Source organism: Ptychodera flava, chromosome 7 (assembly GCF_041260155.1).
Source record: "Ptychodera flava strain L36383 chromosome 7, AS_Pfla_20210202, whole genome shotgun sequence".
Classification (NCBI taxonomy): domain Eukaryota; kingdom Metazoa; phylum Hemichordata; class Enteropneusta; family Ptychoderidae; genus Ptychodera; species Ptychodera flava.
Genome location: NC_091934.1, coordinates 38,510,335 through 38,524,254, shown reverse-complemented (window position 1 = coordinate 38,524,254; position 13,920 = coordinate 38,510,335). Strand labels below are relative to the sequence as shown.

Genomic DNA, 13,920 nt, shown 5'->3' with positions numbered 1-13,920 from the left:
GACAACTGGCTATCCTTGCTTGGAACACTCAAGGTTTACGTAAACATCTGAATAATTTTGATTTCATAGACTTGGTAAGAAAGTACCATATTGTGTGTTTAAATGAAACTTTAGCAAAGTCCGAAGTTGAATTTGATAATGCGGTCAGTGGATATAAATGTTTCTCTCAATACAATGAAAAGCGAAGTCATTTTTTGGAGATATTCGGGAGGTGTATCTATTTTTCGTTATTAATCATTTAGCTCCATACGTGAAAAGAGTCTCCAAACGTTCACAAAATGTTGTTCTGATCACCATTGATAAAGCAATCCTGAGGTTGAATAAAGATATTCTATTATGTGCTGTATATGTACCGCGTGAGCGCTCACCAATGTACTTACATGATTCTTATGATGGTATTTTAGAATTTAGAGCACATTATCCTTGATGCATATGCTCCACTAAATGACTTTTATTTCATTATAGCTGGCGACTTTGATGCCCGTACAGGTGAATTGCCTGATTACATAGTGCAAGATAGTCATGTGTTTTTTCAACCAGGATATGAGACTGACAACTTTGACTTGCCACGTGGGTTGAAGGATAAATGTGTAAATTTATTTGGGAGACAGCTGCTAGAGATTTTGTAAGCAAACAGATTTGCATATTGTAAATGGACGTTTCCCAGCTGACAAAGATGGTAATTGTACTTGTGTGTCAAACAACGGAACAAGCGTCATAGATTACGTAATGTTGTCATCAGAACTGTTCTCTTTTGTGGAAGACTTTTCTAGTATTCTTGTAGACATTTCTGACCACATATATTTGCTGTAAATTTAGAGATATTCTGTATACCTTACCCGAAGGAAACTCTGAACCAATGATTAAGGTAAAGGGCGACGAATTCGGACGCGTACACGCTTTAGAACGTTTCTGCGCAGATTTAACTCCAGCCTGCCGCAAATGGGTTATTTTGTAGCGCATATATTTAACATCACCTGTCATTGATGAAATTGCGCTTTTGCCTAATTTTTTGACCCAGTGTCTTAGAAATACATGTGACCTATAACCTTGTCATATTTTGACCCCTAAGAAACTGTTTTTTATTCAATATGAGCGAAAAATTAACATTTCTCTCCCATTTATATGGCGCAAATTACCCATTCACCTGGAGATATTGTAAAAAGTAGCGTGGTGACACCTTTTATTAAAAGTGTAAACTAAATGGTATTATGTCAGGAGTTTATTCGCCAAGTTTGGTCAAAATGACACCATTCAAAGCGACAGGAAGAAAGTTCGAAAATTATGTAGTGATATAATTTCGATATCGTCATTTTGTAATCGATACTTATGTTAAAATTTCTTCACAGACATCATGAAAACTATATATTCGATAGATATGGATCTTAAGTCTTGGTATTTATTAAAATTAACTCATTTGCTAAGCGTTTTATAATTGCTCTCTGTAGTTCAAGTGAATTATATCATTTTTATTTATTTCTAACGACGCCATTTTAACGTCCGTTTCCATGGAAACGAGCGTGGTGACCCCCATTTTTTATGTTATTTTTGCACTTGCACAACTTTCAAGAATATTTATGCAAAGTTTCAAGAAAATGACACCACAACTTAATTTTGACGTAATTCGTAGTACTTCACCTTAATACTCAACCCTGGCACCGTTTCAAATGGAAGCAATCATATTCAAATGTAATTTTGTTGAGGATGAATGATCAACATATAAGTGATCTGCTCACTGATGTGTGTGATCAAATCGCAATTAACAGAGTTGATCAAGCTATTCAAATTGTTAGCGACATTTCTAACTATGTAGCACCTGAAATGAAATTAACGAAAAGACAAGACAATCGTAGTCATTCGCAACCAGTTTGGTGGGATTCACAAAGATGCCAAGAATGAAAATTATAGATTAATCATTAATTTTAGACTCACGAGTAGTAATGATGACTTGCTCTCATGTAGATCTTCGAAAAGTAAGTTTAAGGCTATATGTTGACAAAAGAAATCTGTGTTTCAGGAGAGACAAAAACAAAGATTGTCAAAAGTAAAGAATGACCCTGTGCAATTTTGGGGCCATTTGCGAAATATGAGGTGGAAGTATGTGTCAACAAGTGATATTACAACAGATGGTATGTGTATTTTCGCTTACTGCTTAACAATCCCTTGTCTATAAATATAGATATCACTTTCCGTGATACTGTCACAGCAAGACTTGTAACTCATGATCAACATTGTAACAATTGTCTTGATAATGTTCCTTATGACCTTAAAGCACTTATTTCTTAGGCTGAAATCAAGAAAGCCATTCATTGTATGCCAAATGGGAAGGCACCCGGTCATGACGGTATTGTCGTTGAATTAGTCAAATATAGTTGGCCGCGTTTGATTCATGTTTTATATCTGTTGTATAACAATATTTTTCTAACGGTACATTTCCTTCAAGTTGGAGAAAGGCTATGATTACGCCACTTCATAAACCAGACATGAACTGAATGTGCTCATGTGTTTTACAACAGGTTCATTAATAGTAGTACGCTTCACAGAATGTTGGATATCCAGTAAGGCCAAAGTAATTAAATTCTTTGTTTTGCGTCCCCACCCGCGTAGGTTTTTAAGGTTTTCATGAAAAACACACAATGTATTTGAATAGGAAATTTTAGGACATGACCGCTTAGCTTTTCTGAACTAACAATTTGATACAATTTTTTATTTGCTGCAATCAAATTACATTGTGTTAATTTTCTTGTGTGTGTTTTTCAGCCGCTTAGACGTGTACTTTTCCCATTTTGAGTGGACGCAAAACAAAGAATTTAATTACTTTGGCCTAAACAGACTAGAAAATTTTAGCATTTACTCAACAGAACAACTTTACCTGCTAATGTGACCCCTGAATGGAAGGAATGACGTGTTATATGCAAATGACTTGTACAGATTTTGAGTCTGACAAAATTACGAACTTAGTTATTAAGCATTGAAATTGACTGCTGATGACTCGACATGTATTGACATTAAAAGACACTACTGGACGCATGAAATAATACTGTATGACATGAATTACTGCATACTTTTTGACTGTTATGAAGTTGTGTAAAACAATTGTTCCTTTGACCTGTCTCATTTTAAAGTGACAAAACAACGAGAAAGAAGATGTTACGCAACATTTGCAGACCTCAGAATAATCACTAACCAAAACACAAGAAGAAAGACAGACATTGTACTTTGTGACAGCAGTTCAATTGAGCACACGACGCGGAGTGGAAGACAGACTACTGATAAGACAGACGTGTATACGGTCTACATGCCAGACTATCTCTGACGAGGAGTTATTGTATTATGTTTTTCAATATTCCTGTCAATAAACCTAATTTATACCAATATAATCGACACCCATATGTGAGGCCTGTAATAAGAAAAATCAGACATCTGTTATATCTTTATATGTAGCAGGTTTCATCAACTTTTGTACAGTACGCTCAGAGTAAAATCACTAATTACAAAACTTTATTAATATGTACATGAGCTAATTATTAATTTGACACGGCCAAATGCCTCTCAGTAAAATTAGATATTATGTAAAAAATGTGAAAGAGGCTTCCCACCTTACTATCCATAATGTGTTTGTGTCGATTTTGTTTGATTCGTTTCGCATATGTGTTCCTGCATTCTTATCCGATTGTTTGTGTTAATAAAAACGTTTGTTTCGCTTCGGATATTTGTAGGGAAGTTTGGATTAGTGTGTAATGTTTTGTTTGTGTGGGGAAAGCTTATGGCGAGATGCAGCCGGACCTATGGTGTTACAAAGTTGATAGAGTGACCCTTTGACGCTTGCGTTTCGAAACCTGAGTGTGGTTTCTCATCAGTCGCAGTGAAGATTCTTTCCTTAGTTTGTGTTCGTGAAAATTTATTTTAGTGCATTTTAGTGTTCTTGCTCTTCGAGTAGCGAGGCAAGTATATCAATGTTTGGGTCTCGTTGTGAGTCCGTTTGGTGGTCCGGTTTGTTTGTTCTATATGTTTCTTTACTTCTATAAATTTTGTTTTGACTAGTGTATCTTTTAGATTTTTGTTTCTCTTGTAAGCAATGATTGGTGATTCTGGGAATAGATTCCTTAGTGTTGAGTCCTTCTCCAGTTCAGCCCAATGTTTCAAAAGACTTCCCTTAAGATCTTTTGTTTTCATGTATGGGCTGTATGTTGTGCGCTGAAGATGAGTTTGTTTGTTGTTTCTTTACGTGTACCTGTGCGGTTTGTTAGTGTATTTTGGATAATATGGTCTATTTTTGCTGTTACTTTCGCGATTTCGTTGTTTTTGTATTCTCTATCAAGTAGTTTGTTTGTAATGAAAGCAGCTTTTCTAGTAAAGCCGTCATTGTTGTCACAAGTGCGAGAGTATCTACACTGCAAATTTTTCTGGTTTGCCGGCCAGCTAAATTCAAGCCAAAAATAAACCGGCTTGTTTGTCAGTAAACGGATTGTTTCGAGTTGTGAATTTTGGCTTATATTTGGCTTTCTGGCATGCCAAGTCTGGTTTCTGTGCATGCCAGTTTGGGTTTTGATACGGCATATATACATGCCAAGTACAGATCACTTCAGCTTGCCAGTAAGCCAGTTAGTACCAAAGAATAGTTTACAGGCAATCCACTATTATATGAACTAGGCTTGCTAGCAAGCCATGTTTAAGATACTGTGGCTTGCCCATATACCAGATAATGCTGAACAGTAGCTTATTTTTAAACCAATACCACACTTCCATGGATCAATAGTAAGCCAATTCTGGTTCCATCTGGTTTGAAGATAAGCCAATATTACTGCAATGTGGCTTACAAACAAACCATTTCTGACTAATTCTGGTTTACAGGCAAACCACTGTAAGGATTCCTGTGGTTTACCAACAAGCCATTCCAAGCTGGCTTGCAGGCATGCCAATCTATGGCTTTTTGTAGGGCTTGCTGACAAACCAGTTCAATATTAGCCATATTTCCGGGGGGGAGGGGAGGGGGAGGGATAATTATTTCTGACCATCCTTCAAATTTAAATTGGATGTCTTCAAATTTTGTAGACACAGAGGAGGATTATCATCCCATGGAATGGCCTATTGGGTCCTCTATGTGATGGAGCTACACAAAGCAGGACTGTAAAATATCTGAAACACAAACAACAGCTGAAATAGTTAGAAATCCTGCAAGCTACATTAAAAAAAACAACAACAATCATCAAAATGAATTTCAGACTAACATTTATTGCAATTTACAAGAAATGAAACAGTCTTTGTTGCAACATAATTGAATCTAATACTTACAAGGGAATACTAAAAATGACATTCTTATGAATGCTACTTGTAAAATCATACTGATAACATAATTTAATGCATCTGATGCAAAATTGCTAGCTGTTTCACTGGAAATCCCCTGTACACTGCAGACCACTCATAATTGTCAGCCCATTTACTTCTCATCCCAGCTTTGTCAAGCCAGAAGTACTCTACAAATTGAAATGTTCCTTACACGTCACATCTGATGTAATCAAAGTTTGAAACCCCACATAACTAAGCAAACCTAGCACAACATTGTCTGTTTCCATGCTGCAGAATATAACACCTTCAAGAAACATCACAAACTGTTTCCTCCTTTATAGACGAGCACACCTAAACAGGGCTGCTGCTTTGCATCTCGTCCACAGAATGTGAGTTTCCAGCATCCTGCAATATAAAAGATGCAAACATTCAAACTCTGCGGTCCAAGATGAGCTCCTGGTAAAACACTCAGTGCCCAGCTACTTGTACAATGAGGGCAAGGCCTAGAAACTGGTATGTTTAGGGAATTTGCACAAGTATATAACAGTCATGTTCTTAAACACATATTTGACTGCAGGAACACAATTTTCAAGTCTTTCTTGGTGCATCAATAATCTGACATGACTGCTCAGGGCAAGTCTCTCAGTATGACAAAGATAGCTCTTACAAGTTACTGTCAATGTCATAGGCTTGCTGTTACAGTGCACTGGCAAAAAGTGTGTGAAACTACGGAGTGAATTTCACGATAATGAATTTCAATTCAAGAATATCAAAATGATTATTACAAGACAAGATATATCAGAGTCACAGTGCAATGTCCTTTTGAGACTTGCAAAGAAGTTAGTAGACCTTTGAGAAAGCATTTTATCACTCTGGCTATGCAACCCTCATCATTGATGATATACTTCACATGTATGTAGTTTGAAATAAGTAAATGAGGCTCCATTAACTGTAACTTTTGTCTACTTCTTCAGTATTTCAGTACTGTTTATCAACTACAATTTCTTGGTCTACTTTCCACAGCATACTAAAATGCCAAGTTTTATAGCCTGTATATTTGATCATTTTTATAATTGACTAATGAAGTCTTGTACGGCCCTAAATGAAATTTTCAACAATAACAATGCTACATGTACATACTGTATTGAGTAGCTAAACATTGGGGATTTCATCATGCTTCAATGACTTGAATGGGAAACTGCAGTTGATAAGCAGAACAATTGTACTGGACTGTTCACACACTAGGTACATGGATGTAAATGCAGCTGTGCTAGTTATTTTTCTGACTATGCTATACTGGGGATATTATTTTAATAGCTGGTAGTCTCTGTTGCTTCTCAGGGCTGGTACAGCTGTGTGTACATCCCTGAACCAGCCCTCTGAAGTAAAAGGGTTGTATGAATTTTCAAGTGTAGTGTTACACGATGTCCATGCACTGAATCTGACAGTAATCAAATCCAGCATGTTGAAAGCTCAATCAGCTGTAACTTTTAGCAATTTCCAAGTAATTTTATTTTGTGCAAAAAAACTGCAGTTTCTTGTTCTACTTCTTAAGGCATGATGAGTGTCAAACATACATTATCAACCCAGTTCATATGTGCATATTTAGCATTGTTACTGTTGAAAATCAAATTTCAGTCTGGAATACACCCTTTGTGCCAGTCCTGAGGGGACATGGAACTATGGGAAAATACTAACCGGACGTGCGGTAAAACATACGACCTATACTTTAACATGGAAAGGTGCAATTTTCGAGTGAAAAAAGTGAAATACGAAGTGAATATTTATGCTACAACAAGAAAACACCTAGTGGTGCATTGGACTAGCTTAGGTAAGTGCTTGCGTGCATTGTTTAGCAAAGTAATATTTTATAACTGTAGATATCGGTGATTTTTGGCACGCGAAGCAGGCGAGTTGTAGACTTTCATTTCACTATGTACAATGTATGACGGCGTAACATGGCCGGTATGTCAAAATCTTCAGAATTATGGGTAAAAATTCAAAATTTTAACGAATTCATACTTTGTTGACTTATGTTTTCATTGCTGTGTTTTATTTTTGAAATATTTGAAAAAAATTGAACATTCACGTAAATTTGTTTCCTCTGAGCTACTACGGGTCCCTTAGATTCGGGAAGCGCACAGTCATCATACCGGCGCTACTGTCAGCAGGGCCATGTGACACAATTTGCGTCACCCACTCTCGTATTGAGTCTACAACTTGGCCGCATCGCAGGCTGAAAATCGCCGATATCTACAGTTATAAAATAATACGGAGCTAAACAATGCACATGAACACTTACCAGAGCTAGTCCCATGCACCATTAGGTGTTTTCTTGTTGTAGCATAAATATGCATTTCATATTTCACTCACTTTTTCCGCTCGAAAATTGCACCGTTCTGTGTTAAAGTATAGAAGTCGTCATATGTTTTACCACACTTCCGTTTAGTATTTTCCCATAGTTCCATGCCCCCTGGCGACAGGCGCAAAGGCTATATAGAACTCATTTGTCAACAACAACAATGGTTGTTAAACATGTACACAGTACACTGTCAAGCAGAATATTGGTATTCATGAGACTGTTATATAGCTATCAAAACTGCAGTTTGTACACACAACAATGAAGATTCAAAATTGCTAAAATTTACAGCCAATGTGCCTTTCCTAATTTGCACAGAATTATGGTAACAAATTTTTTCAACAAGCAATACTTACGTCAAAACCATAACCATTTGTCCAACTGCAGTTTTTCCACAAAAGACACTCTTGAGAACCGAGAAGTTTGATGCCTGTTTAACAATCAGGAAAATGGTAAATTATGTCAATTCTATTCTACTTCTATACATCAGACTAAGATTCAATATCATAAACTAGGTGCATGCAAGTGCCTCCCCTCATGTGATTGATTATTATACACAGCTGCTTCTGTAACCTATTGAGTTTCGTTGTACAGTAAGTTTCAGTATCAGAGGATGCAGAGTCAAATAACTTTGTGGCGCAGTACAATAACATTTGGTGTCATTGGACGCTATTTGACATTTGCCCTCAAAAAACCTTTACGTCAGTGCAGGGAAAAAGTAGAGATGATTTTAAATTTTTAACAAAAAGTATACTTCTAAACATTCAGTACTTCACAACGTTACTAGTGGTGAATCAAAACCCTGTGAATTAGAGTTAAATTATGCTGCTGACCTACAATTTCTATCATGTACACTGTGCTGCGCAGTTTTGAGTTAAGTTGACACGCTGAATGTGTTCTCAGTTTGCTTGCAATCGCCTGGTGAAGTATGTGACGGGCATCCCAAAAACACTTTGACTTTTTTGCGGAAAAATTGGACCAAAAAAGGTGTATAATAATAATGCTATTCACAAAATACCGAGATTTATGTCCTTGTACATCGTACGCTTTAGCATTGTCCGAGAGGCGTAGCATCGAGGACAATACCTCCGCTGCACTATGTACTCGGACATAAATCCCAGAATTTTGTGAACAACCTTAAATTACAATAATAAGTGTAATGCTTATCATGTATGTTGTGTGACTACGACAAAGATATGTTACAGATATGTAATAACAGCTGAAATTTGAACAAAACCCACATTGTTAGGGTAATATGTGGAAATATGAGGAACATTCACGCCTAACATGATTATTATCGCTGCACACAACGATATTTGATCACCTTTTATATCCACTTTCTGAGTTCCACCATATCTGAGGGCAGAGTCTTCATTCTGTTTCCACATTGTGCTCAGAGAATCCATTGTTAATTTGTGGAGCTGAAGGCATTTTCTGTATCAAGTATATCATGCCCTGGACCATCTGTTGAAAAAGAAACAAATAAGTATCTATTACCAGTAAGTGGAAGTCAATGGTCAACATTTGTACGTGAAGTTATTTGCTGGAAATGAATCACTTTAGTATGTACCTGTCTTGAATGACAAGATGGCTCACAGGATTTGTGTAAACAATGACGTTGAAGGACCCAAGTTAAAATCAAGCTGTGGAAACATAAAGTTGCCTTGAATAACAGAATCAACCATTACGTCATTTCGGACAAATGATTTGTGAGGTATGTTTGTCTGTATTAAATCATCTAAGTTGCCAGGTCGAGGTTATTATCAACATAACCAAGAAATATCATTCATGAAACAGTCTAGTTTTGTTATTGAAAGAATGGTATGAGGATACCTGCATCTACACCATGGCAAGTCAGTTTGCCGTCATGAAAGCCATACAAACACCGTATAAAAGGGACACACACACATCAGGCCCATTTGTTACATCCTTGGCAATCATCATTGATATGAATATATGCACTAGCTGCAAAATTTGAAGCGCTACGGTGAGGCGGTTGGGAGTTTTGGTTTTTGCGACCTCACTCACCAGTAGCACTACAATGCCGACGGCCGTGTAGAGTTCCACCACATACATGAAATAAGCACATCCACTGGACGAGGCGTGTTGATGTGAAATGCTACATATTTGCTGAATTTGGTCGTACCGATTTATCACTACTGAAGACAAACACTACACAACACTAACCTTGTCGTTTATGGGATTTGGAATTTGTTCAAACATGTCGATCGCGTTCCATAAACCATGGATGTAATTTTTTTTTACATCCATGCATAAACATTGACTGAGCGTAGGGCATCCGTGTTTCACTGAGCCGCCTGTACCGGAAGTTGAATGGCGGCTCCCAGAAATGTTTTCGGAACGCGATCGAAGTGTTTGAACAAATTCAAGCCCGGTATAAATTAATGACTTTGCACATCTTACACGGAATATAACACGGAATAAGCTTACTTGCCTCAAATTCCAAAGACGTCGGTTCTTTCTTTCTACCTCCATGCACAGATCTAGCGGGACTGTGCTCCATCGAGTGACTCGATGCATGGTTGAACCATGGAGGTAGTACCATGGTTGAACGAATGAACACAAATACATGTAGTTTCGCTGTACATAACATGTTCTTCCAAAGTCATATTTCGTCGGTGATGGAAGCCATTGCTGTCGACTATTATATGGGAAATTTTGGAGGTAAACTGACGGGGACTGCCGTAGTTCGGAAAGGACTTCGGAAAGGTTGGACGATCGTAGACTGCATAGAGTACTGTCTCGGCTGCACTGCATCTCGGCTGTGGCTTGGCGCGCAGACAGAGGATTCATACGCCACTCCCTTTGAAGTGAAGGGGTGAGGATTCCACTAGCCAGCGGTCACTTTAGAGTACGATCAATCAGCAAGTACAATAATTCTACATATGTCACGGTGATATAATATCTATAACGAAGTTCACATTGACTCGGGGAATCATTGTGTAAAATTGAACTATGTTAAAGCGTAATGCTACAAAGGGTGAACCGTGGGTCAAAGGTTACGTAATGACCGTGACCGTTGACTTTATTGAAACACGTCACGCGTGGACACACGTATACGTAACGCTCTAAATTATCATCAGCGGTGATCTGGCTTGCATATTTTTGGCACGTCATGAGCCATAAATTATTGTGGTTTTTACTTTCGTTGTTCTCGCGGGAAATGCAGACAATCCGACCTATAGGCCCAACATTTATTTTTGCATGTTAATGAAAGAAAATGACGTCATTTGCGATCAACACTATTTCAGTATTGTCAATTAATTCCTTCAAATTATTGTTTTGATATTTATGTACCCGCATACTTGAAGCAAGTTCATATCTTATGTTCAATTGAAAACATCCCAAAATTGTACAGTACGACAAAATTAAAGCTAATCAATCTGTCGCACTGAATGCAGGCATTGATGCGCACCGTCCTCGCTGTTATCAATGTAGTGACGTGATGTACGATTCTGGTTTAGATATTAACCAGTGACTGTCATGACAATGGCTTGAAAACAGGCCGATTAATTTCAAGTGCATGGATGGTTTAAACTTAAACCATGCTCACAAAGTTGCCACTTGTGGTTGGTTTAAAGATGAGCCAATGAATTTGTCGGTAGCCTATATAAGCAAACCAACGATGCCAGTGGCTCAAATTTAAACCAATGAGATTAGACTATGAAAGGCTTAAAAAGAAGCCATTCGGCTTAAATTTATGCCATGACGGGCTTGATAATAAGCCACCCATGTATTGGTATGAATACATGCCATTCATACTCTTTGTGGTGGCGTGACTGCAAACCAAAAAATCTTAGTGGATTGCGGGCAAACCGAAATATTTGAAACTGGTTCACCCGCAAGCCACATACAAACCAAGTGGTTATATTTCAAGCCAGAAGAATTTGCAGTGTAAGGATTTCGCCTTTGATAAAGCCATTAAAAGTTGCTGTCGGGTGATACGATTATCTATGTAGAAATTGGAATGTGTCTGTTGGTTTAGTATGTGTTTTGCTGTCGAGAATATTTTCTTTGTAGTATCTTGCACCTTTGAAAACTACTACATAAAGGAATGTAATTTCTTGTGTTGAGCTTTCGAATGAAAACTTAAATGTATGGTGCATTGTGTTGATTTTTTTGGATGAAGTTTGTGAGTTCGGTTTGTGTTCCGAGAAAGTTTGCAAAATTATCATCTCTGAATCTTTTCCAGAATAAATGTTGTTGTGGTTGTTTACGATTATTTTCTTTTCAAGTTCATGAAAAGTTATGTCGGTTATTTCCGGTGAGACGTTTTATTCCATGCTGCAGCCTAGGGTTTGGCGGAAATATTGCTTGTTAAATTCAAAACTGCTGTGTTTGAGAATTAGTGATAGCATTTCTATTAAATCTTCCATGGTTGGTTTTTTGATGGTGTATTTTGTTTGATGCGAGGTTTGTGAGTTTAGTGTTTCACTGACTAGCCGAATTGCTTCGTCGTTAATTGTGTTTGTGTACATTGACACCACGTGGAGTGTTAAGAGAAATGCCTGTTGAGGGACATTTGTCTTTTCTATTTCTTGTATGAAATTTGTTGTGTCTTTTATATATGTTGGCTGTTGCTGAACTATTGGTTTTATGAAGTAATCAAGGAATTCTAAAATTCTGTTAGTGGGACTGGAGCAGCCACTGATTATTGGTCTGCCTGCAAACGTTGAGTTTTCAGGCAGTGGTTTGTGAATAATTTTAGGCAATAAATCCACTGCGGGGTAAGGAATTTTATGTTTTTTGGATTGAGATACTTATAAGTATCATGGTCGATGTTTCAATAGTTCGTGTACGTTGTTTACTGTTTGTTCTGTGTCATCACTGTCTAGTTGTGTATAATATTGAGTGTTGCGTAATTGCCTTTCGCATTCGTGTACGTAATCTTTTGTGTTGACAATGACGATACCCCGACCCTTGTCTAAGGGTTTTATGCTAATTTGTCTATTGTTTGCAAGCTTGTTTATCGCGATTCTTTGGGCACGCGACATGTTTTGTTTCCCGTTTGAAAGGGTATCTCAGGAAGTGCGAGTTTAAGAGCTTCCAGATAACTTTCAAGTTTTGTGTTTTCTGTTGTTCGGGGAGTCCGGCTTGACTTTTCTTTAAATGGGTGTTGTTGCGATTGTTTGTGTCTCATGATGTAGCGTAGTCTCATATTTCGACTTGTTGAAATCCTGAAGTAGTTTTATTCTGTTTGGTTTTGCTAGTGTCGGAATGAATTGTAGGCCTTTGCCTAGTGTGTTTGTCAGTTTGAGCGATGGTAGGTTCTTGATGAATTTCATGTTGTTGTTGGCTATTCTTTGGATTATGGCTGATTTATTCCTACGGCCATTTTGTCTGTTGCGATGTTTTTCCACTTTGTTTTTTAGTTTTTTTAATGTTGAGTTTCAGTTGTTTGTTGTGTTTACGATTTTTGTTATTTCTTTTAAGTGTTTGTGTGTTCTCTTGCATTTTATTGGGTTTTTTTTCGGTAGTTCTCTCTATTTAGAGTATTTGGTGGCCCTGAAAAGGGCCGTTTGGTATGGGTTTTTGTTTACTCTTGGCGCGTTTGTTTTGGCGATGAGCCTTGTTTATGCTTCTTTTTGCCGACTCAATGTGCTTGGTGAGTAGGTGTTTTGCTTTCTTCTTCTCACCAGCGTCGCTGATTTCGTTGATTTTATCGTTGGCTGACTGGATCGTGTTGTCGATTCGTGTGTTATTTCTTCTTGGTGTAGTGGTAGATAGTTGTTGATTAACTCAACAAACTTTAGACCACTGTGTTTTTCTAGTTCACGCCACTTTGTTGTAAAAGCTGCGTGTGGTTTCTGCCTGGTAGTTGCGCCCTTAAAGTGTATGTCCCGCATAAATTCAAAGTTAATTTTGCTTTAAATGAGCCATGCTATATGATTTTGCCACCCCTACTTTATCAAATAAATGCATCACCCAAATGAAACGACGCGGTTAAATATTATTAAAATGCAATATGTTGTGCGACTTTGAAGTTAGCTGCCATTCGGGTCGTTTCGGAATTCGCGGGCATTGCCACCGGAAATGACGTAACTAATAGAATGTACGAGTGAGTGTGTTCACCTCGGCCATAGCGAATGCTTACGGCTGTGGCTTCAACATGGTGAGGAGTTACGCCTTTGGTGGCTGAAGTAACTGCAGCCATTGTCAGTTTATTGCATTTTAGGATGATGTATTAGCCGCATTTGACAAAATTACAAGAAAGGGTCGGAAAAGAGGCATTCAGACAAGCGTTTTCTGCG

At 37.7% G+C, this 13,920-nt stretch overlaps 1 long non-coding RNA gene across 2 annotated transcripts; it reads right to left on the bottom strand.

Moving 5' to 3' along the window:
• Positions 1-5,215: 5,215 nt before the first annotated feature.
• On the bottom strand, positions 5,216-10,428 carry LOC139137484 (uncharacterized). Of its 2 annotated transcripts, none has more exons than XR_011553395.1 (4): positions 10,104-10,428; positions 8,973-9,112; positions 8,005-8,078; positions 5,216-5,694 (listed from the first exon to the last, which is right to left on the bottom strand). It is a non-coding gene; the product is annotated as an uncharacterized lncRNA (long non-coding RNA). The 2 variants fall into 2 exon arrangements; XR_011553396.1 differs by having other exon boundaries at positions 8,986-9,112.
• Positions 10,429-13,920: the final 3,492 nt, after the last annotated feature.